Genomic DNA, 21,929 nt, shown 5'->3' on the forward strand with positions numbered 1-21,929 from the left:
ACCGAACCCAGGGCTTTGTGGTTGCTAGGCAAGCGCTCTACCACTGAGCTAAATCCCCAACCCCACGCACTAATGTTTTATACTCTGTTTTTGTTAAGTATTTGAGAACATGTGTGCCTTGGCACCATCATAAGAAATTTAAGTGAATTATTTTGTGAAAAAGGGATGATCTCTGCAACTTTTAGAGAAGTTAACCCAGAGGCCTAGATCGAACAACTAGTTAATATAGAGTTGGGACTCACACTGTGGTCGTACACTCTAAAGTCAATGCCTTTAACAATTAGTCTACTGGGCAAATAGTTAATGTTAGTTTCTTAATTCTTTCTTCATTTCCTGTAATAAGAGTTAATTTTCTCAGTGTGTGCCCGTGCCCTCAGGTGTAGAGGCCAGAGGAATCAGGCACTCTATCGCCTTTCACCTATTCCCTCGAGGCAAGGTTTCTCAAGTTTGAGGCCAGACTGGTTTGCCAGTGAGCCCCAGGATTCTCCTATCTCTTCCTTGCAGTGCTGGGGCCATAGGCGTGGGTGGCCCAGTCTCTTATGTTGGTGCTGGGGATCTGAAGCATGTGTTCAGGCTTGTTCTGTAGGCACCCCTCCCTCCTGAGCCTTAAGGTAGTCTGAGCTGTGACTAGATCTCCCTTACTGCTCCCCTGCCACTCTTTGTAACACATTACGTAAGCTTCTTTCTTAAAAAGAAAAAGGAAAAGCCCCAAATTTCCCCTATTTTTCTGTCTAATTTTATCAAGGAACAAAGACAATGGTTGTAGGCAATTATTTTCCTGTTGCTGGGTTTTGGTCTTAAGGACCCAAGGCTTCTGGGATTGAGGCTTACATCAAAATAAACCTTAATTGTTAATTAGCATAAAATGTATCTGTATGAGAATTAAGGTCATGATAGCACTTTTCCTTAATCTCCTCCAAACAGAATCTTTGTTTTATAGACAATAAATATCAAACAAAAGTAGCAGTAGTTGAAATTACCTAAAATAACAGTTCTGACTTCTCCTACACTGCCTTAAGTTTAATTAAGATAGGTAGTTGTCTTGTTTTTTATTTTTAAAAACATAGAATTTTGCCAGGCATGTTACAGACTCCTACTGTCCTTAGCACTCTCAAAACAGATGCAGTGCGCTGCAAGAGTTCAAGGCTAGCCTGGGCTACAGAGAGAATTGGAAGCCTAGCAATAAGACCCTAAGGAAACGATGAAACAGAAAAATTTTAAGAAGAAATAAGCAAGTTTTGGTGTGAAAGTGCCTCATTTTAAAAGAGAGAGCTACAAAGCCTGTTTCCTTCCATATCTTTCATAAAAGTATTTCTAGACTAATAGTACAGTTTTTATTTTAATGCTGTTTTGTTTTGCATTGTGGAAGGTTGAACATAGGCCCTCACACATGGTAGACAAGTTTTGTACCACTGAGCTAAGAATACACATTAAAAAAATATGTTATGGAGGCTGGAGAGATTGTTATGGAGGCTGGAGAGATTGTTATGGAGGCTGGAGAGATTGTTATGGAGGCTGGAGAGATTGTTATGGAGGCTGGAGAGATTGTTATGGAGGCTGGAGAGATTGTTATGGAGGCTGGAGAGATTGTTATGGAGGCTGGAGAGATTGTTATGGAGGCTGGAGAGATTGTTATGGAGGCTGGAGAGATTGTTATGGAGGCTGGAGAGATTGTTATGGAGGCTGGAGAGATTGTTATGGAGGCTGGAGAGATTGTTATGGAGGCTGGAGAGATTGTTATGGAGGCTGGAGAGATTGCTCTTGCAGAGGACCTGGGTTTGGTTCCCAGCACCCAAATGATAGATCACAACTGACTCTGGTTTCAGGATTACAACACCTTCTTCTGACCTCCATGAACACCAGGTGCACCAGTGGCGTACATACAGGCAAACACTCTTAAAAATGAAACGAATCCAACAGATCAAAAATACCCGCTTATTAGTCTAGTCAGCATAATTGCATTTTTGAAGGTTTTATAAAATTCACATAACTGACCAGTCATTTTATGAATAGCTTCCTGCCAGGTATCAGATTTTTGGTGAAGAAAGACCAGGAAAATGACTCCGTAGTTAGAAGCAGTTTGCTGTACCTTCATGAGGCTCTCAGTTCAGATCTCCTGCACATACACTCGCACACACCATACATGAATGTAGAGAAGACTGTATAGATGTGTATCTATGTCACTCACAAGCATGTCCCAGACACACTTTGTGTGGCCATCAGGATAACTTGTAGGAGTTGTTTTTTCCTTATACCTTATGGGACTCAGGCACTGAAGACCGGTCATCAGGCTTGGCAGGAGCCTTTACCTTGTGGACCCTGAGACTTTTTTTGCATGTGTCCTTAATAGGACTTTGTTCTGCAAACAGCAGCCTGAGGATTTAGAAAGGGCATAGAATCAAAAATCAGAACTGAAACATGTCTCAAAAGTCCCCAGATCTCCATGATTCCAGTATTTAACGAGAACAGGAAATGGGCTGGGATTTAGCGCACAGGTAGATTGCTTTCTTAGCACATGCAAGAACCTGGGCTCAATTCCTAGGACTGCACAAACCCAAGGAGAAAACCAAATGACTGGGGAAATGGCTTGTTTGGTAAAGCACCTGCTGTGTAAGCTTGAGGACCTGTGTTTGGAGCCCCAGAAACCACATAAAAAGCTTGGCCCAGTCTTCAAAAGCAGTTAGGGGGAAGGAGACAGATCTTTGAAGCATAGCTGGATTGATTATCTTCAGGTTAGTGGGAGACAGCTCGAAAAATAAAAATGGAGGGCCCAGAGAGAAGACTCAACAAGTAAAGAAAGGCTCATGCCTCTAGCCCCACAACTTCAGCTTAATCTACAGCCCATGCACTGGAGGAAGAGAACTGACCTCTCCATTGTACATAGGGTATATGAATGTCCACATACAGATACATACATGTGGAAAGTAAAGGTTGATAAGCACTTGTGAGGTGAGGCAGGAGGATAGTATAAATTTACTGCATGCAATTTCACACCTTTCTCTTCCCATGATTAAATCAACAAAATAAGCCGTCTTTAAAAACATTTCATAACTTTGTTTTGTGTGCAGACGTTTTGCTTGCATGTGTATAAAATGAGTGTACCACGATGGGCCTGGTGCCCACAGAGGGTGCCTGATCCCCTGGAATAGAGTTTGGATAGTCGTGAGCTAGCACATGGGTGCTGGGAATCAAATCTGGGTCCTCTGCAGGAGCTGCAAAGGCTCTTACCTACAGAGCCATCTGTCCAGCCCCAGAACTATTATCGTTAATCTCATCTCACTTCTGCCTGAAGCTTCTCTAATCAGGCCCTCTCTCAATTAGGCTCTCTCTAGAATGTCATTGTGTGACTTTTTCTGGACAGTTTGTTTCTGCTTTTCCTGGCTGGAGAGCACAGAGATCGAACAAAGTAACAGCATCATCCAAGTTCAGCCAGTGAACCGGTGAGTTTATTGAGGTTACAGGAGCATGGGTGAGTCTCCAACAGCTGAATCACAGAGAAAGCACCCGCCCTGCAGGGATGAGTCAGTGCTTAGGAGAGCTACGTCACCAGAGACCCCTAGGGGGCCTTATACCATGATAGGATCTCCTCCTTCCCAGCAGATGACATGACTCCAGGTAGCTGGACTTGGATCTTGTAGTTTTTTATGGGCTTCCTGTGCTTTTCCAGATTCTTAGGAATTTTATGAGCTCTCTTCTATCTTAAGGAAAGAATATTTCAATCAGGAAAAAAACATAAAATAGACTATCACACATACAACCTTTCTTTAAAAGAACATACCTACTTTTATTTATTTGTACACGAGGGCCTTTCTTTTCTTTCTTTCTTTCTTTCTTTCTTTCTTTCTTTCTTTCTTTCTTTCTTTCTTTCTTTCTTTCTTTCTTTCTTTCTTTCTTTTCTGCCTGCACGGATGTGAGCATCCCATGTGAACGCATCTCTTGGAACTGGAGTTACACACGGTAGTGAGCTGCTATGTCAGTGCTGGGAAACAAATCCCGGTCCTTTTAAGAATTACGTGTGCTCTGAGCCATCTCTCCATGCTCTACCCCATTTTTTTTTTTCAAAAAAATTAATAGTGACCTTCATATTGCTACAACCAGTTGTCATTTTTCTTCAGACCTCATCTACTTGGTCTGAGATCAGCATTTGGTGCTCCCTCAGCTCCTGGACTGCTCTCACTGCATGCTGATAGCGTAGGTCTTGTTTTCCTTCTCTGTTTCTCCACACTCCTTCTCAGCCTCCCTTGTAAGCCCTTTGTCACTCCGCCCACCTCTAAGTGATGGAGTGTCCCAAGGGTCTCACGATCTGGAGCTTTATGTCCAGCACATGCGTCTGGAATACAGACTAGCGATCCTCAAAATGTGTGCCTGGTTTTTACCTGTCTGATATTCTATACCGTAAGTAATGATAGAAAATTAATAGTACTTCAGTACTGTATAAAGTCAGTACATCTTACGTTACACGATGAAAGGCTAAGAGGAAAGATAGTTACTTAATGTGTGGATGCATGCATGCATGTGTGTATGTGTGTATATAATTTTATACAAATATATTCTTAACAAAAGAGGAGTTTCTGTAACTGGTCATGTTCTAGTGTAGTTGCTGGCATTCATAACAGCCCTCTGCTGCTTGTTCGACAAGTACCCCAGCATGTTGTGCCATAGGGCTGGAAAGTGGCTGTAAGCAGCTGAAAGTACACTTTCTGGCCCATTTCTGGATGTACATGGAGAAGAAGGTGTTTGCTAAGTCAGTAGCTCCTTTTCAGGTGACAGATAATGAATCTGCCCAAGGAATGAAACTACAATACGGTTATTGTTTCCCAGGATCATGTCCAGATGGGTGCTGAAGATTACCTAACAACTGTAGTCTGTTTTGGTTACTGTGTATATAGCAAGGGGTTAGAACAGTGATGACACAAACTCAGTGCTCGGGGCACATTCTTAACTGGTGAGAATGATTAAGAGTACCTAGTCAGCGATTGACATTGAGTCTGTAACATTGAGAAAGCAATTTCTATGTACAGACCCCCCTTTTCAGAACTAAGACAAGGCCTCCAAACCCTAGGCGGCCTGGAGCTCATTTGTTCTAGATTGGCCTCAGCCTTGGCTGTCCCACCTTTGCCTTACTGACTGTGAGGATCACAGGTCTGCACCACCCTACCTTACAAGAGGTTTTACTGAGACGGCAGCCTTAAATGTACTTCCCTGAAGACTCTCATAAAAACTCAGTGATAACAGAGTTGAGAAGCCACTGGCCTGGATAGAGGATCTCTAAAGGTGGTCAGGTTGATGATGATAAGTATTTTCAATAATTGTAAATAGATCTGTTGAGGGAATTCTTCATGCAGAAGGGATGCTTGACCTGAGAGTTGAGTGGATGTTCAGTAGACGGCCCGGGTGGTTGGCATGAGGCGGTCAACCCCAGGAATCACAGTGGTAAGGAGGTGAGTAGAAGTGGGAAAGAACAGTTCCAAGCTCCAGAAGGTTTCAGTAAGTCTGGACTATGCGTATGTGTGCATGTGGGTTCGTATGCTTATATGCCTGTTTGGTATGTATGTATGTATGTATGTATGTATGTATGTATGTATGTATGTGAAAAAAAGAGAAGGAAATGTGTGGGTGGAGAAATGGAGTATGAATTTGGGGCTGGGAAAAGAAGAAAAATTGGAGTCAGATGTCAAAAGCTTTGAATAAAAAGATAAATGGTGGCTTTTTTTAAAGATGGGGTGATTGGGTCACCATGTCTAAATACTTGTCATAAACAATTGAAGGAAGGAAAAGTTTATTTTGGCCTATGATTTCAGATTCAGTTCATGACTGCTTGGCTTCTTATGCCTGGGCAGAAGAGGACAGCAGGGGTGTGGAGAGGAGGCTGTTCTTAGCTTCTTAAAAAATAGGAAGCAGAGAGAGGGGGAAAATAGGAAGAAGCCAAGCTGAAAATAGGACAGGTAGTAACCTACTTTTCCAACTAGGGCCCCCCTCCTCCCTTTTTACCACCTCCTAGTAATGCCACCATTTTGTGCATACATGAAGGGATAGCTCCATTGAGGACATGGTGAACCAAGTTCACTCTCACTGGTAGAGACAAGACTGTCATGGTGGTAGAGCTGCGTATCGGGCTTCACTGACGCAGGCCAGGAAAGCAGTCTCCTGTTGAGCTGCAGCTGTGATCCTTTTAGGTAATGATTTCAGTGGTCGGAAACAGGCAGGAGACTTCTCCTCACAGTGAGGTCTCAGCCACGGTGGAGCTGAGGGGCTGGAGAGGAGGTTCAGTGCTGAAGAGCACTTGTTGCTATTGCAGAGGACCCAGGTCTGATTCCCCCACCCACATGGTAGCTCGCAGTCTCCAGATACAGGGGATCTGAAGTCTTCTTCTGACTGTCTTGAGCACCAGACACACAAGTGACACATCGACATATGTGCACACAAACTGCTCAGATGCATAAGATAATATAAATCTTTAAAAAAAAACAAAAATAAGCTAAAACAGGATGAATGGCATGGGTTTGAAACTAGCTTGGACTAAAAACTGAGTTCCAGGGTGAGTTTCCAGTCAGCCTGCCTAAAGTGTAATCCTGACTCCAAAACCGAGCAGCTCTGGCTGTAGGAGTGAAACACTGGATGGTAGGAGGCGTATGCTTATGTGTTTAACTTTATGTAAAAGGGCCAGTGCCTCTAAAGTAGCTGTATCAGTCTGTCTACCTACCAACAACGTATAAAAGAAACAGTTGCAGGCTTAGGAAGTGCTTAGTTGGTAAAATGCTTGCTGTGCAAACAGGAAGACTTGAGTTTTAGCTCCAGTACAGATTCTAATACAGCTTAAGCTGCTATTAAGCATGCTAGCTGGCTGAGGCTCAGATTTTGGGCACATATTATGGTGTCTGATTTTCACTTTTTGAAAAGTGATCTGATCTGTAAAAAAAGTATCTGATATCAGGATAGTATATTATAATGTTCCTATGGGGTAGGTATGCATAATTTATTGACCTCCCAGGATGGCAGTGGCCTCATACCTAAGTGTGTATGTGTGTGTGTGAGTGTGTGAGTGTGTGTGTGCGTGTGTTTATAAAACCCCACATTCACGCGTGCTTGTTATATGATTTGCTTAGTTTTTATAGTGTTGTGAATTGAACACAGAGCACTGCTCATATTCAGTAGTTGTCCTACCACTGAGCCATACCCTTAAACCTGTTTCTGTTTGTTTAAAGAAAGAGTTTTGCTGTGTAATTAAGGCTGTTCTTGAACTTGCTACGTAGCCTGGGCTTGATTGGGCCTTGCGGTCCCTGCCTCAGCCTCAGTAGCTGGAACAATAGGCATGAGCCACTGAGCTCTGTTCCGAGCACTTTGTGCGTCTCTATTGTATGCTCACCTGCAATGGAGGGCAAAGGTCAGCACAGGGTGCGACTTCTCAGGAGCCACCCACCTTGTGTTTTGTTTTTTTTTTTCTTTTCTTTTTTTTCCGGAGCTGGGGACCGAACCCAGGGCCTTGGGCTTGCTAGGCAAGCGCTCTACCACTGAGCTAAATCCCCAACCCCCCGCCTTGTGTTTGAGTCAGATTTGGCTAGGCTAGCTGGCTAACAAGCTCCGGAGGTCTCCTGTCTGCCCTCTTTTGCTCTACCAGGAATTGAACTCCAGGGCATTACTCATGCTAGGCAAGCCCTCCACTACGGAGCTATAGCCCAACCCAAGGTCCAAGGTATCACCTGGGTGGTGGGCACCGAACTCTCATGCTTGCGAGGCAAGTGCTTCAGTGACTGAGCTGTCCCCACACCCCTGTTCCAAGTTGGATTTTTTGTTTTTGTTTTTGTCATTTTAAAAACCAGTGTTGTCATTTTCTTATTATTTTTAATCTTTATTTTTCTATTTCATATGTATGGGTTTTCTTGGATGTATGTCTATATACCATATATATATATATATGCAGTACCTGAGGAGTTCAGAAGAGGGTGTCAGATTCCCCGGGACTGGAGTTACAGACAGTTGTGAGCTGTCATGTGGGTACTTGGGATCAAATTTAGATCCTCTGGAAGAGCAACCAATGCTCTTAACCACTGAGCCGTCTCTCCAGCCCCCATTTGTTTATTTTTGTATCATCCTTTTAGTTTTAATTTCTCTAATTAGCTTATAAAAGTCAGGTTTACATGGATATTACCCAGACTATTTCAGCTCTGGAAAATGAGACGGTGGCCTTTCCAGAGGACAGTGGACTTCTGTTGACTGTCAGAGCAGCTTGTTCCTAGGTGTATGGAATCCGAATATTCATTCAGGTATTTGGTAGTCAAAATTGATTTAGTCTTTTCTTTTGTGTAGTTATAAATTAATTTAATAAGTCCTAGAGATTATTTTAGTACAAAGAAACTTCAGTGAAACAGAATAAATAGGCCATCTTGATAAACTGTATTTGTTTCAAATATAGTATGCTCACCAAGGGGCCAGGGCAAACAGTTTTGGTGGCCTGTCAGATGGTGGCCTGGACGGCATTGCTGTAGTGGTTTGCCCATCAGATGCTCCTGTGTCCAGGGCAGCAGTGTTGGCGAAGGGAGCCTGGTACTTAGAAGGCTTGTGGGGCTTGCAGAAAGTTTATTCCACAAGTGAAGTTGTGGCTGTCTGGGGAATGACAGAGTTGTGAACCATGATTGCATCGGTAACTTTGAAAAAGTAAATACTCATCTGCTTTTCGGGTCTACTTAAAATTGTTCTGTTGGACTGTCTACCATGAATTTTTAATTGACACTTATGTTTCCACTGAACTTTGGATTTTCTAGTGAATTTTATCTGTTCAGAGAACCTATAAGTCTGTGTCTAGTATTACAGTTTGCCGGCTTTTCAGATTACATAGCCATATATCCCTTCATATAAGGGTTAATGAGTAGCCAGGTTGGACGCACCTGTCAGTCTCTGTGGTAAGAGACACAGTTCATTCTCTCCTTCATCCCCTCTCACTTTTCCTTTTTATAGTCATATTTATTTGAGTGTTAATTTTACTCTCTTGTAGCTTGTCATTCTATTCTTTACTGTTAATTTTAAAAGATGGCAATTAGCATGGGTTAGTGGCAGTTTAAACTAGGTAGCTTTTCTTGGCTCTGTCTTGCTCCTGTCTGATGCCTCGCCCCCATTTTTACCTGTGCATTTGCATGTTTGACCTAGCAAAATAATTGGGTCCACAGCAACATGGGCGTGCCTCCCTTAGAAACACTTAGTTTCATGTGTGACTCATAAGCTGAAGCAGACACCACTTCCCCAATCTACAGGAGCCATTTTAACAGCACAGAACTTGCCGGATTGCTTTTTAGTTTCAAGCCCAGAGGACGAGACCTGAAGAGCAAGTTTAAAGGTACCTTGTGATTTTGTGTGTTTGCTTCTAGCTATTTTTGAGTCGATAAACAGACGTGGTTCTTACCTGTGGCAGAACATGGCTGAACGTATTCTTTAACTCTGATAAAATATGTGTAGTGAGTCACATGTCTGACTGCACTTCAGAACTACAGGCAACCAAGTATTCAGACGCTGAGAAGTCCTAGCCTTCCCCCTGAAGCGTTTGGTTTATTTCTGTGCTGAGTATTTTCCTCTCCTCTGACTTCAGATAAAGGAGAGCCCCCACCCCTGCAAAGCAAACTAGATCAAGTTCTAATTAAAATGAGCTTAATTGTCTTTGAGGGGCTGGCTGAGAAGTGACTCTTCAATAACTCTACTGCTCATAAGATTTCGATGCTGAAAAAAAAAAACCCCAAAAACTCAGGAACAATGGCTTTGTTATAGTATTTTAATTAAGGCTGAAATCTTGGGTCAATTTAGTTTTAAGTGTTGCTCACAGGCTCATCTATGCCTTTTTTAAAAGCTATAGAATTATGTAAAATATTTCATTTTGAAAAGCAAAGAGAGGCTTGAAAACTAAATGGAGTCTGGGTGGTAAAAGTGCATTTTCAGTGAAGAGAAAGATGGTCTGGATTGATTCATTCAGTGTTTGAGGGAAACGAAGCCTTATGGGTTACAGGAACTCGCCTGGAATATCCACTCTAGAAAAGGAGCTGCTTCTGAAGGAGTTCTGTGCTAGTTCAGATCTGTGTGAAGAACAGAGGAATGCTGGCCTTCCTCATTGCTAGTGTTAATGCTTGATTTTTTTCCCCTTTTTTGTAGTTAAAAAAAAAAGTAAAGCCCTTTTGTTAGCAGGAAGTGGCTCAGTCTTTTCCTGAATTCTTTGTCATCACTGAAACGGTTAATATTTTCTGGCAAGTGTACATTCACTTTGCAGCAATATTTTACCTCTGAAACATCCGTGAAGCTGACGTTTGAGTAGAAGCAAACTTTCAGTACGTGGATTCAAGTTTGTTGTCATTTACTGTTAACCAAAATGGTTTCTAGCTAGTTGGTTGAGAATTGGCTCCAGCTCTCTGAGTGCATGAAGTCCTTGTAGGTTTGAAAGGGAAGGCGAGAGGGGTGTCACTTCTCGCTATGGTGGGAGATTTTTGATACCAGCAGATCCTAGTGCTGTGTCTTATAAGGAAGGCAGACATCTTGCCAGTTCAACTGTGAGCCCTTCTCAGTCATCTTTGTTTGCATATTGAAGGTTTGGTTGGCTTTTGACTAAGCGAAGGCTGAATTTGCTTCAAGTCTGGCCTAAAACAAGACTAATGACACCTTCTTATTTCCCCTTCCCCCTTTTCTTTGTAAGGCTTGTGATCAATAGGAGAAAAATCAAGGAGGACACAAGTAAGCAAGCTAAGAGCATATATACCAAGCAGAATGATTTGATTTCTTAAAATGAGAAGTTGTACATACTTCTGAAGTAAAGTGGACATTGGTCGTGCATATCTGTTTCCTCGCATGCTTGTTTTGAGGTACGGCCTTGCTGTGCTGCTCGTCTCCAGTTCTGTCTAGTCTGCCTCAGCCTCGCAGTGTTGGGGTCACAGGCATGTGCTTCCGTGCTTGGCTGTCACTTTCTAATTAGGACTCATGGAAAATGGCAGAAAGGAGACTGAGTAGAGTTACCCTGCTCCCTCTTCATAGTATGGACGGGAAGTTGAATTGAGTCGTAAAAATGGCAGTGTGGGGTTATTGACTGAAGAGTGTTCAAGGGCCTCAACAAACAGGTACCAACACTAGTGCCAGATTGGCCTCTAGGTTAACACCTAGAGAAGGGGATGACCTTGAACTCCAGACCTTCCTGCCTCTCTGCCTCCTAAATTACTGACATGTATAGTGCTCAGTTAAATTTGGGGTGCAGGGTGGGGGGACAAATGTGTTAATGCATGTCAAGTCCTACAACAGTCGGGATTACACAGAATATCCCAAACAAACAAACAAACAAACAAACAAACATTTCTTTTTTACTTTATGTTTTCTCGGAGATATATTATCTTATGTAAACTACAAACTTTCGAGACAGCTTTAAATGATGTATTATCTATGATCTAGATGCTCAGTCAAAGACTAATCACTGCATTTGTGCAAATCTGGAAGGTAATGGCTTTTACAAATCTAGATGTAATTAAAGGTAGTTATTTTCTGGGTTTAGAAACTACATGGTCCCATATAGAGAAAACAAACATTTTATAATATAAAAGGAGGTACTTTTAGTGTGTATTAGCATTTTTTGGTATCAAAACCACTTACTGGAAGTATACTATTATTAGACCTTTCATTTTTTTTTTTCTATTCTTTTTTTCGGAGCTGGGGACCGAACCCAGGGCCTTGCGCTTGCTAGGCAAGCGCTCTACCACTGAGCCAAATCCCCAACCCCGACCTTTCATTTTTTTAATACTAAATATGCATTTGGAAAAGTGCATAAATAAAATTTCAACGTGAATGTTTGCCCATTCACATTATCCTAGGTTAGCAAGTAGAGTATGTCTATTGCCTGTATTTGCTTTCCCCTAAAATTTGACTATTTTCTTCTTTGTGATAATCCTTTCTGATAGTTTTACTCCCTTGAACTTTATGTAAGCCAGAGCACACTTTCCTGCAGTCATTTGCTAACTTTGTTCACCTCAACGAAGCTAATTTGTCTACAGCATGGCTTTGCGCTCCCTTTCTATCCTGCCACAGTTACTGCCACTTGTTGGCAGTTGACTTCTTCTAGTTTGGAAGTATTCTTTCATGCTCTTCCAGGAACATATGTGCAGGAGTTCTGTACGATTAGTTTTTCTTATTGAGATGTGTGAGGACTTTGCAAGGACTGAAGGAACATAATTTAAGAAAATGAATAGCTCCTTTTGTTCATCGTGGACACTAAGTGAAATTGTCTTTAAAATATGTCAGTGCTGGGACTGGATAGATGGCTCAACATTTAAGAGCACTGGCTACCCTTCAGAGGACTTGGGTTTAATTCCCAGCACCTACTTGGCAGCTCCCAACTATGTGTAACTCCAATTCTAAGAGATGCAACTCCTGTATTCTGCTGGCACCAGGTGAGTATGTGGTACACAGACATACATGCAGGCAAAGCACTCATACACATGAAGTAAGTTTTCATAACTTCCAGTGCGAGTAGGTGAAAATACAAGTAGTGCGGTTCGTCTGCGTAGCCTTGACTCTTGCCGAGGCTGGCGAGCTCCAGCCGCCTGTGCTCTCGCACCGACACCTCACAAGTCACTGCACCTAGAAGGTGTAACTGACACCTGCTTGCAGTTTGAGCATCATTTTGAGCTATGAAGTGCTGACAAGGTCTCTAGGTCCTTTGTGGGCCTGAGAAGGACTTTGAGCATTACCACAGTACTGCACCATTGGAGATGAGCCAGTCGCTCAGAAATTAGGGATTGGGTAAGTACATGATGGCCTATCCACAGAATTATGGCAGGGGTTTAGTTTTATTAAAGATTACACCAAACACGACTTTACAGTGGAGTATTTTTGCACCCGATGAAGAAAGCAGCCTTTCTCGAAGAAAGTGAAAGTATTGCGCCTTGCTTATTAGCCCAAGCCTTTGCCTTGAGATAAGGGAAGCTTGAGAGGGAAGCTGCCGCTGCTGCTGCTTTTCTGGTCTAATTTTACGGGTTTAATTCTCACAGACAAGGAGTTAGCAGTGGTATCTGTCATTTTTATCTGTGTTTTAGCAATAGGTGAAATGTGCCTTAAATTTAGCTTCTGGTAGATTCAGTTCTCATTACATTTTCAGTTTTTCATACACACACACACACACACACACACACACACACACACACACACACAGAGTCTCTGGAACAGCAGCAAGTGCTCTCCACCTTTGACTCATCACCCCACTTTTGTTTTTTCTTTCTTTCTCTTTTTGAGACAGGATCTCCCTAATTAGCCCAGGCTGGCCTTGAGTTCTCCAACCTCTTAACTTCAGCTTCCTAGCCCTGGGATTCCAGGCAAGCACCATAACACCTACTTTGCATTTCTTTATTGTGTTCCTAATTGGGGGAGCTTTGAGTGCTATATAAAGTTTCAGACTTGAGGCCAGGCAGGGGTATAGCTTTGAGGTAGACTGTGAGCCTATCGTGCAGGTGGCCTGCCTCAATCCTTAGCACCACAAGAGAAAAAAGAGTTTCAGTTTGAATTTAAGAAGTATTTTAAGAAAGTTAGAAGGAGACTTGCATTTAAACAACTTAGAACTTCTGTTAAAACCTCCATAGGAAGTTACTGCGTCTGTATTCTGCATGAAGTCAGAGCACGTTTTGCAAGAGGCATCTTCCAAGGCAAGTTACTTTGTGCTTCTGGAACACCTCAGTTATAATGAAAGCCCAGTAATCATAAACTGGCTTAATGTGGTTCAGTATGTTTCTAATCAGAATGTTTGATGCTTAAAGAGTCCTTATATATTGTGTTTACTTAAAGTTTTTATTAAGCTTGTTAGAAAATGTTAGAAGGCTACATATATGTATGTGTGCGTGTGTGTATATATATTTATACAGGTGTTATTATTTATTTATATTGATTGGGAATTACACCCAGCGCATTGCACGCTCCAGGCAAATCACTTCTGCACTGAGCTGTGTCTTTAGTCCTTACATCTCATTCTCTCCCCTTTCTGTCTACCCCTCTGTCTGCTTCACACGCCTTAGCCTTACATAGGCTAACTAAATGGTGTACTGCTAAACTATACCTCCAGCCTAATATTTCAGGTTTAAATTGGAAATATTAATTAGAATTAATTAATATTAAGACACAAATAGTCATTGAAAAGAATGAGCTATAGCCTTTCATTTGAAAATATTAGGTAAAAATCAAACTGTATATTCAAGCCATCATACAAAATTTTGTACTTTAGGAACATAGAACCTTACTTAAACCTAAATAAATAGTAAGTACCTGTTAAGTTCTCTGTAGGGAAAAAGCCACAGGATGCTCACAATGGACTTATGTGAATGAGCAATGTTATTTTGGACATTGACATAGAATGCTAAAGCCTGATAAAATTATAGCTGATGTAAATTATATTTATAGCTAGGTAAGAATTTCCCAGTATTATTAGAGAAGATAAACCATGTTTATTTGAACACAGGAGGCATGAGTGGTGGGTTATGATTATTCATAAAGATTATTAGTTTGGAAGGCATGATTAATTGAGCACCTATTTATGGTAGATATATAAATAAGTTACAGGAACCACATTTTGGACATATGAGAGAATGGAGATAGTTTGTTGGGGGTTTGGGGCACAAATAATCTGATACTGACAAAAGGCTGTATTTAAAAAAAAATCAGTAATCTGAGCCTAGCTTAGTTGATAGAGTGCCTATATGGCAGGCATCATCATGTCTGGGTATGGAGACTAGAAGATCAGAAGTTCAAGGTCATCTTGCTGTTACGTAGAGAGGTGGAGAACAATTTGGATCGTATGAGAACCTATCACAGCACAACTAACCAACCTCCAAAGATCAAAGTGGCAAATTAATCGGTTCAGTGTGATTGAGTCATCCGGGAGGCGGGGCACAGCATCTCTTTGATACTAAGCCACGTGCTCTACCACCGAGGTACAGTTTTTTTCTTTTAATTGTTTATTTAAAGACAGATGCTTACAGTATGGCCCTGGCTGGCCTAGAATGCTTTATGTAGATCATCTGGCCTTAAATTCAGAGAGACCCAGCTGCCTCTGCCTCCCCTGTTTGTTCTGAAGTGTAAAGCTAGGGAGGATAGCAAATGCTACCCTTAAAATGGACAAACTAAACAAGCATAACAGTCTGAGGTCACAGTCTGCTGTTTAATTCAGTCGTGTGGGTTTGGGGTTTTGGTTTGTTTGTTTGTCTTTTGTTTTCCTACCTCTTAGGCCCAGGGCTCTTACTGAGTGCCTGGGTTTCCTTGCCTTGCTTTGTAGCAGTCTTCCCCCTTCCAGCTCTGAAAGAGCCGGGATGGCAGTCCTTTGCTGACAAGCCTGGCCACAGCCTTTATCAGATCTTTGGTATTCATTCCTAGGAGTCCTTCAGAGGACTTGAACATTGTTCTTTTGTATCTTAGCCCTCAACACCAGAATACTCTCATTGTCTTTCTTCATTTTTATGTTTCTGATATCATACTTCACTGTATTTTCACACAGGCAATTGAACTATTTATAAGTAAGATGCAGCAGAGAAGGCAGGAAATACTTGACGTTTGTATGCCCTATCTTGCTCTCTGCTTCCTGTCAGTTAAACCACGAAGAGAGGAACAGAGACACAGATGTACAATTGCTGCTTTAATTTCCCATCAGGGAGCCCAGTTAAGCATAAAGTGTGTTTCATTACAGTTTGTACTTGTTGATTTTAGGGGCATGGTAGGCTGCTTGGTGTTACATGGATATCTGGCAACACTTTGACATCAGATATAGGACTTATAAGAAAATACAAGTTTTACACATTTGAAAGGTTTTTCCTTTTGTGATTTTGTTTTGTTTTCTGAAAGGCTCCATATGCACTCAGGCTGGCACTAAACTCATGATCCTCTTGTCTTCGCCTCCTAAGCACTGGGATTATAGGCATGCACCACAGTCTACTCAAGTATATCTTAGCGTGAGAGTGTGTGTGTGTGTGTGTGTGTGTGTGTGTGTGTGTTTGTGTGTGTGTGTGCATGCGCTTGAGAGCATGTATTGGTACATATGAAGGTCAGGGGTCAACCTTGGGTGGCATGTCTTAGGAGCCAAAGGTGTTGTTCCTTTGTGCATGCATGCACACATGTTCATATGTGTGCAGATGAACACATGTAGGCCAGAAGTCGATCTTGGTGGTATTACTTAGGAGTTATTTTTAGAACTGGGAACTAAACCCAGAGCTTGCACATAACTGGGCATGCTGGTTACCACTGAGCTGCGGCCGCTGCGCTACAGAGCCGTCATCGGGCTTACTGGGGACACTTATTTATTTAATGTTAATTTTGAGACAGTGTCTTTATTATATAGCTCTGGCTCTTCTGATCTCACTATGTAGACCAAGCAGGCTTCAAACTCATGGAAGTCCACCTGTTTCAGTAGAACAAAGAAAGGTATGCACCACTATGCCTGGCCTTATCAAGTATATTTGATTTCAAATAATGGAGGGAAATGTAAAAGAACATACGTGTTTTTGTGGTCTTATTATGATAGTGTAGATGGCTGCATTTTCTTCTGTATACCCTTTAACATTTTCTTGGCTTCTATTGTGTCTTATATTTGGAAAAGCTGACTAAACTCACAAAGCGCTGAAGACAGCTGAGGGGGTGAGACAATTTCTTTTCCTTGGTGGAAAACTTTGTTTTTTACTAGGTTGTCCCACCTCGTTTTTAGATTTAAATGTTACTGTTAGGATTGCTCCTTCTGACTAGAATGTCTCCCTCTCTTTCACAGACTTTGAACTTGGGAAGATCAGATGGGAGTTATCACTAATGAGCTAGCCCCCTTATAAGGCTTAATCTCATAAGTATTTGTCCTTTCCCCTCCTCCCATATTTGATTGATACATGTATTTATATTTAGTTATCTGCTCCCAGTCTTTCCTAGGAACCAACCTAGTAAGGTCAAAGATTATGCCTTAATTGCCTTTAGTTTTGTATACTCAATATCTAGGTCACACCTGAGTACAAGCATAGGTGCACACGTCCGTGATAGCTCCATAGCCAGGCTTTGTATGCACTAGGTGAGCGCTCAGTGCTATTACATTGAACTGTGGGTCCTTATAAGTAAAGCTGTCCTGAATGTTGGTGATAGCAGACTGTATCAAGTAATGAAGAAATTTAAATCTGTCACATTATCACCTTGCTTTACTGAACAGCTCGATGTCATCTATTTGGGCCTCATATTTTTTTATTGTTTATGAAAATCAAGTATCTTAAATTATTAATTTCTATCCTAGTTCAAAGCATTGATTGTGGCTGAGGACAGGTTAGTTGTATTAGATTTCTGAGTTTAGAATCCCTTGAGGCTGCTAGAAAGTGTGTCTTTACAGTCCTGATTTATGCATCGAATGAGATGAATACGTTTATGACATCTTTTGTCTATTTATATTATTTCCTGTTGTCAGTAAATCTTATGTGCTTCTGTGACACAGAGCAAGAATTGTGACAAGTAGGCATTTAGCTCAGAACAGTTATTCCAGGAAATTATGAAGTTTGCGTATTATCAGGTTTTTTTCACTTGAAATTTGATAGAGGTTGGGAAAATTACAATTTATATAATTCAAATGTCAACTCTTGTTTGCTCATCCTTTTATTGGTCCATGCATCAAACCAGGGTCTTACAGCTCAGGTTAATCTTGAACTCAGTGTGTCTGAAGGCTGGCCTCACTTGGAACCCTGCCTCAGCCACCGTTCCAAGCTTGAAAATTATTTGTAAAAGATCAAAGGAGGATTGGGTTGTAGCTTAGTTGGTAGAATCCTTGCCTAGCATGTATGAGGCCCTGAGTTTGGTCTCCAGGATTCTATGTACTAGGTGTGGTGAGGCAGGCCTGTAATCCCAGCACTCTGGAGGTGGAGACAGGAGGATTAAGAGTTCAAACCCAGTCTCCTGCTGGGGGTCAGCATAGTATCTTGGTTCAGTGAGAAACCCTGTTTCCAGGGAATGGGCAGAGTGTGACAGAGCCTCTACATGCACAACTGCACACATGTGCACATCGAATAACTGAATGTTTTAAGAAAAACAAACCCGCAAAGCAGAAAAATGCTTCTAGGAAAGAGCTAAGCGTAAATGTGACTTTACTTGTTCAAGATAACCATTTCTTCACGAATATCACTTCTGGTATCTCCCTGGAATAAAGTGAGTACTTCTGCCTTCTGCCTTCCTTCTCTTCTTCCCTTTTCCTGTGGAGCTGGGAGTCGAGGTCAGGGTTTTGCACATGCTAGGTGTGCTCAGCTCTCTGCTGAGCTGGGTCCTTAGAAGTAAAGCTGTCCTGAATGCTGGTGGTAGCAGACTGGATTGAGTGGCAACAGGATTTGAATCTGTCATGGATATCACCTTGCTTTATTTCACAGCTGAGTGTCATCTATTCAAAAATACTTAATTCAAGTTGAGAACATAGATGCAAATAGTCCATATTTTTCCTGATATTCAAGTGAATGAAGGTTATTTTGATGTTTAGTTGAGTAGCAGATACAAAGAATGTAATAGAGTCATGTTTTTACATTTTTTTTGGCTGGTCATGGAGGTCCACACCTTTAATGTCTCTGAGGGGGAGGAGAAGAAGGAGGGAGGGAGGGAGGGAGGGAGGAAAGAGGGAGGGAGGGAGGGAAGGAGGGAGGGAGGGAGGGAGAGAAAAAGAGAATTTTTAGTTTGTGAATTTTTTTTTTTTTTTTGGTGATATTGGGGTGATAATGGGTCTCACACATTGAGCAAGCACTCTGCAGGAGAAGCCAAACCTCTTTTAACTTTTTTGGTATTTTAAATTTCTTTCTTTTTTAAACAAATTTGAGAGCAGGCCTCTCTGTGTCAGTTGCCAGGCTGGCCTTGATCTCCTGTGCAGCCCAGGCTTGAGCTCTTGGTCCTCTTGCCAGGCTGTTGAGTAGCTGGGATGCCAAGCCAGTGCACCCTCGTAGCTTTCACTGTGCTTTTAAGTTATTGGGGGTAAGGTCTAAGTGCACAACTTAGGATGACCTTCAACTCTCTGTTGGCTGGGATAATGGCTGGCATGCACCACCATACCTGGCTTATTTGTGAGACAGGAACTGATTATGTGGTCATAATTTCCTCCTCATACATCTGTCTTCCTGGTGCTGGAATTCCAGATGTGTACTACCATTCCTGTATTTCCTCCCTCCTCATCCTCAGAGAACAAAGCTGCAGTCCACTCCTTCAGTCACGTTTGTTTGTTCTTCCCACAACCTGAGCACTTTACCATGCTTGTTGGGAGTGTCTAGGCCATCAGGAAGAGGCAAAGGGGAGTGGCTTACATACACTTCAGCAGTGCATCATCTGTGCAAGTCACAGCTCTTCCTGCCATTTTGAATGGTAGTACCAGATTATAGTGGGACTGTCATTGGGCTTTTTGAGCACAGGGACCACCCTCTGTTGTTAGAACTTGTATAGGCCCTTCCTAGTTGTTAACGACTGTATCTGGAATGAACTACAATCCAGAATTGGAAGGCTCACCTGTGATCCTGATCTTGATCCCACGAGCTTAAGGCAAGGAGATCTCTGAGTTCAAGGTCACGTGGGACAAGACAAGTCCCAGATCCAGGTGTGGTGGTTCACACATTTAATCGGGGTCATACCTTCTGCTGGAGATTTACATAAGAACATTGGAAGAAGGAAGAGTCTCTCTTTTTTTGCCTGCCTGCCTGCCTGCCTTGTGGGACTGAGCCACTGCTAGGTCCTTGGACTTCCATTCAAAGCTGCTGCTGATCATTGTTGGAGAGTTGGACTACAGACTGAGATTTCAATGGAAAAAGTGAAGGTAAAACGTTGTGTGCCTGGAAAGAGACCAGATTATGCCCCTATGGAGTCCTCAGATGAAGAGGGTGAAGAATTTCAGTTCATTAAGAAAGCTAAGGAACAAGAAGCAGAGCCTGAGGAACAGGAGGAGGATTCATCCAGTGACCCCCGACTTGGGCGTTTACAACCGCACTAGTGAAGATGTGGAAGAGAGGCTGGCTCGACCAGAAACATGGTGGAAGCTGAAGTAGTAGGAGAAAGAGACTCAGAAGGAGGAGACGCTTGGCGCATGGAAGAAGACAGCAGTGAGGGAGAGGAGGAAGAAATTGACGATGAAGAAATAGAGCGGCACTGTGGCATGATTCGGCAACGAGCACAGGAAGGAAAAGATGAAGAGGTGGAAGTCATGGAGTTGGAAGATGGAGGACGCTCTGAGGAGGACGCTCTGAGGAGGAGTCCGAGTCAGAGGCTGAGTCTGAGGAGTACACAGACAGTGAAGATGACGTGGAGCCTCGACTTAAGCCTGCCTTCATTCGAAAGAAGGATTGGGTGACAGTTCAAGAACAAGAAGCTGAGGCATTGAGACGGAAGGAACTGGAACAGGAAGTAAAACACGTGGCTGAGGAGCGGGGAAAGTGCGTCCTCAAGGTTGTAGAAGAAGAGACCAAGAAAGAGCTAGAGGAGAACAGGCGGTCCCTTGCCGCCCTGGATGCACCCAGTATCGATGATGAAAATGATGAGGAGTACGAAGTGTGGAAGGTTCGAGTGCTCAAAAGAATCAAGGGGAGCAGAGAAGACTGAGAAGCACTAGAAAAAGGAGAAAGCAGAAATTGAATGCATGAGAAACCTGACTGAGGAAGAAAGGCGGGCTGAACTTCTGGGAAATGGCAAAGTCATTACCAACAAAGCTGTTCCTGTCTTCCTTCAGGTGAAGATGTAGAACTCAGCTCCTCCTGCACCATGCCTGCCTAGATGCTGCCATGCTCCCGCCTTGATGATAATGGACTGAACCTCTGAACCTGTAAGCCAGCCCTGATTAAATGTTGTCCTTTATAAAACTTACAGTGGTCATGGTGTCTGTTCACAGCAATAAGACCCTAACTAAGACAGAACCCCAGGGGCTGGAGGGATGGCTCGGTGGTTAAGAGCACTGACTGCTCTTTCAGAGGTCCTGAGTTCAAATCCCAGCAACCACATGGTGGCTCACAACCATCTGTAATGGGTGTGTCGGAAGAGAGCTACAGTGTACTCATATATAATAAGTAAATAAATCTTTAAAAAAAACAAAAACAAAAAAACAAAACAAAACAGAACCCTATTTGGAAACCCCCGGACTGGGTGAAAAGATGCATTGTGGACCTGCTTTATTAACAATTAGATGCTGCCTCCTGGGGTTTAGCTGTCTTGTCTTATTTACTGAACCACACTATAAACTTCACTGTAAACTCCATGGATCAAGGACAAGGCACAATTTTCTGTATTTTCCACAGTACAGCACTTAGGTAAATTCAGCAGTCATTCTTGAATTGCTCACCACTGAATCCATTAATAGTAGAGGTGTTTCTGAACATAGATTCTTGAGATCTTTTGATTAGCTCTAGACAGAGCCAGAGATAGACATCAAAGAAGTGTGTTTCCCATTGGAGAAAACCTCATCCAGTGTCCCTGATGCACTTTAGGGGTTTGTGGAGCCTTTCTGCACATGGCTACCTCTGTCCTGAGAGATTTTACATGACCCCTAATTATATACATATGTAAAATAGGTATTCAGACCTAATGTTTACTGATGCTAAATCAGGGATTATTTTGTAAGGGTCAGTGAGGAGAGGTTCTTGCTGCCAAGTTTACCAACCAAAACTAAGTCCCACACACAGTACCCACATGGTGGAAGGGGGGAACTAATTCCTGCAAAGCTGTTCACTGCACTTCAGAGGCAGATGCAAAGGGTCAGGAGGAGCCCGAGTTACAGGGCAGTCTAGGCTGTGAAGAAAAACATCGTCTCCAAGAAACAAACAAAACCAAGCTGGTGGTCATATATGTGTGGCACATGCCAACTACACATGATCGTGCACACATGTGTGCGCACGCTTGTGCGCGTACACACACACACACATACACACACATACACAGATGCTCTGAATGTAAACCATTGAATAGAACAATTC

At 42.4% G+C, this 21,929-nt stretch overlaps 1 protein-coding gene and 1 pseudogene across 31 annotated transcripts in view; both read left to right on the plus strand.

Annotated features, from left to right (window-relative positions):
• Elf1 (E74 like ETS transcription factor 1) overlaps positions 1-21,929 on the plus strand; it is a 96,312-nt gene that overhangs the window by 22,215 nt on the left and 52,168 nt on the right. For 7 of the 31 annotated variants that reach the window (XM_087586700.1, XM_087586707.1, XM_087586716.1 and 4 more), the window contains exon 1: positions 9,225-9,331. The exons of 4 other annotated variants lie outside the window; for them this stretch is intronic. The gene's annotated coding sequence lies outside the window, so the exon portion shown is untranslated. Of the gene's footprint in view, positions 1-9,224; positions 9,332-10,669; positions 10,836-13,589; positions 13,653-16,327; positions 16,411-21,929 lie in introns of those variants that run through there. 20 more of the 31 variants (XM_087586702.1, XM_087586709.1, XM_087586718.1 and 17 more) reach the window with 7 other exon arrangements.
• LOC134481993 (microfibrillar-associated protein 1-like) lies at positions 1,446-20,822 on the plus strand (annotated as a pseudogene).

This window comes from Rattus norvegicus, chromosome 15, assembly GCF_021556685.1.
Source record: "Rattus norvegicus strain SHRSP/BbbUtx chromosome 15, alternate assembly SHRSP_T2T, whole genome shotgun sequence".
In the NCBI taxonomy this organism is placed as follows: domain Eukaryota; kingdom Metazoa; phylum Chordata; class Mammalia; order Rodentia; family Muridae; genus Rattus; species Rattus norvegicus.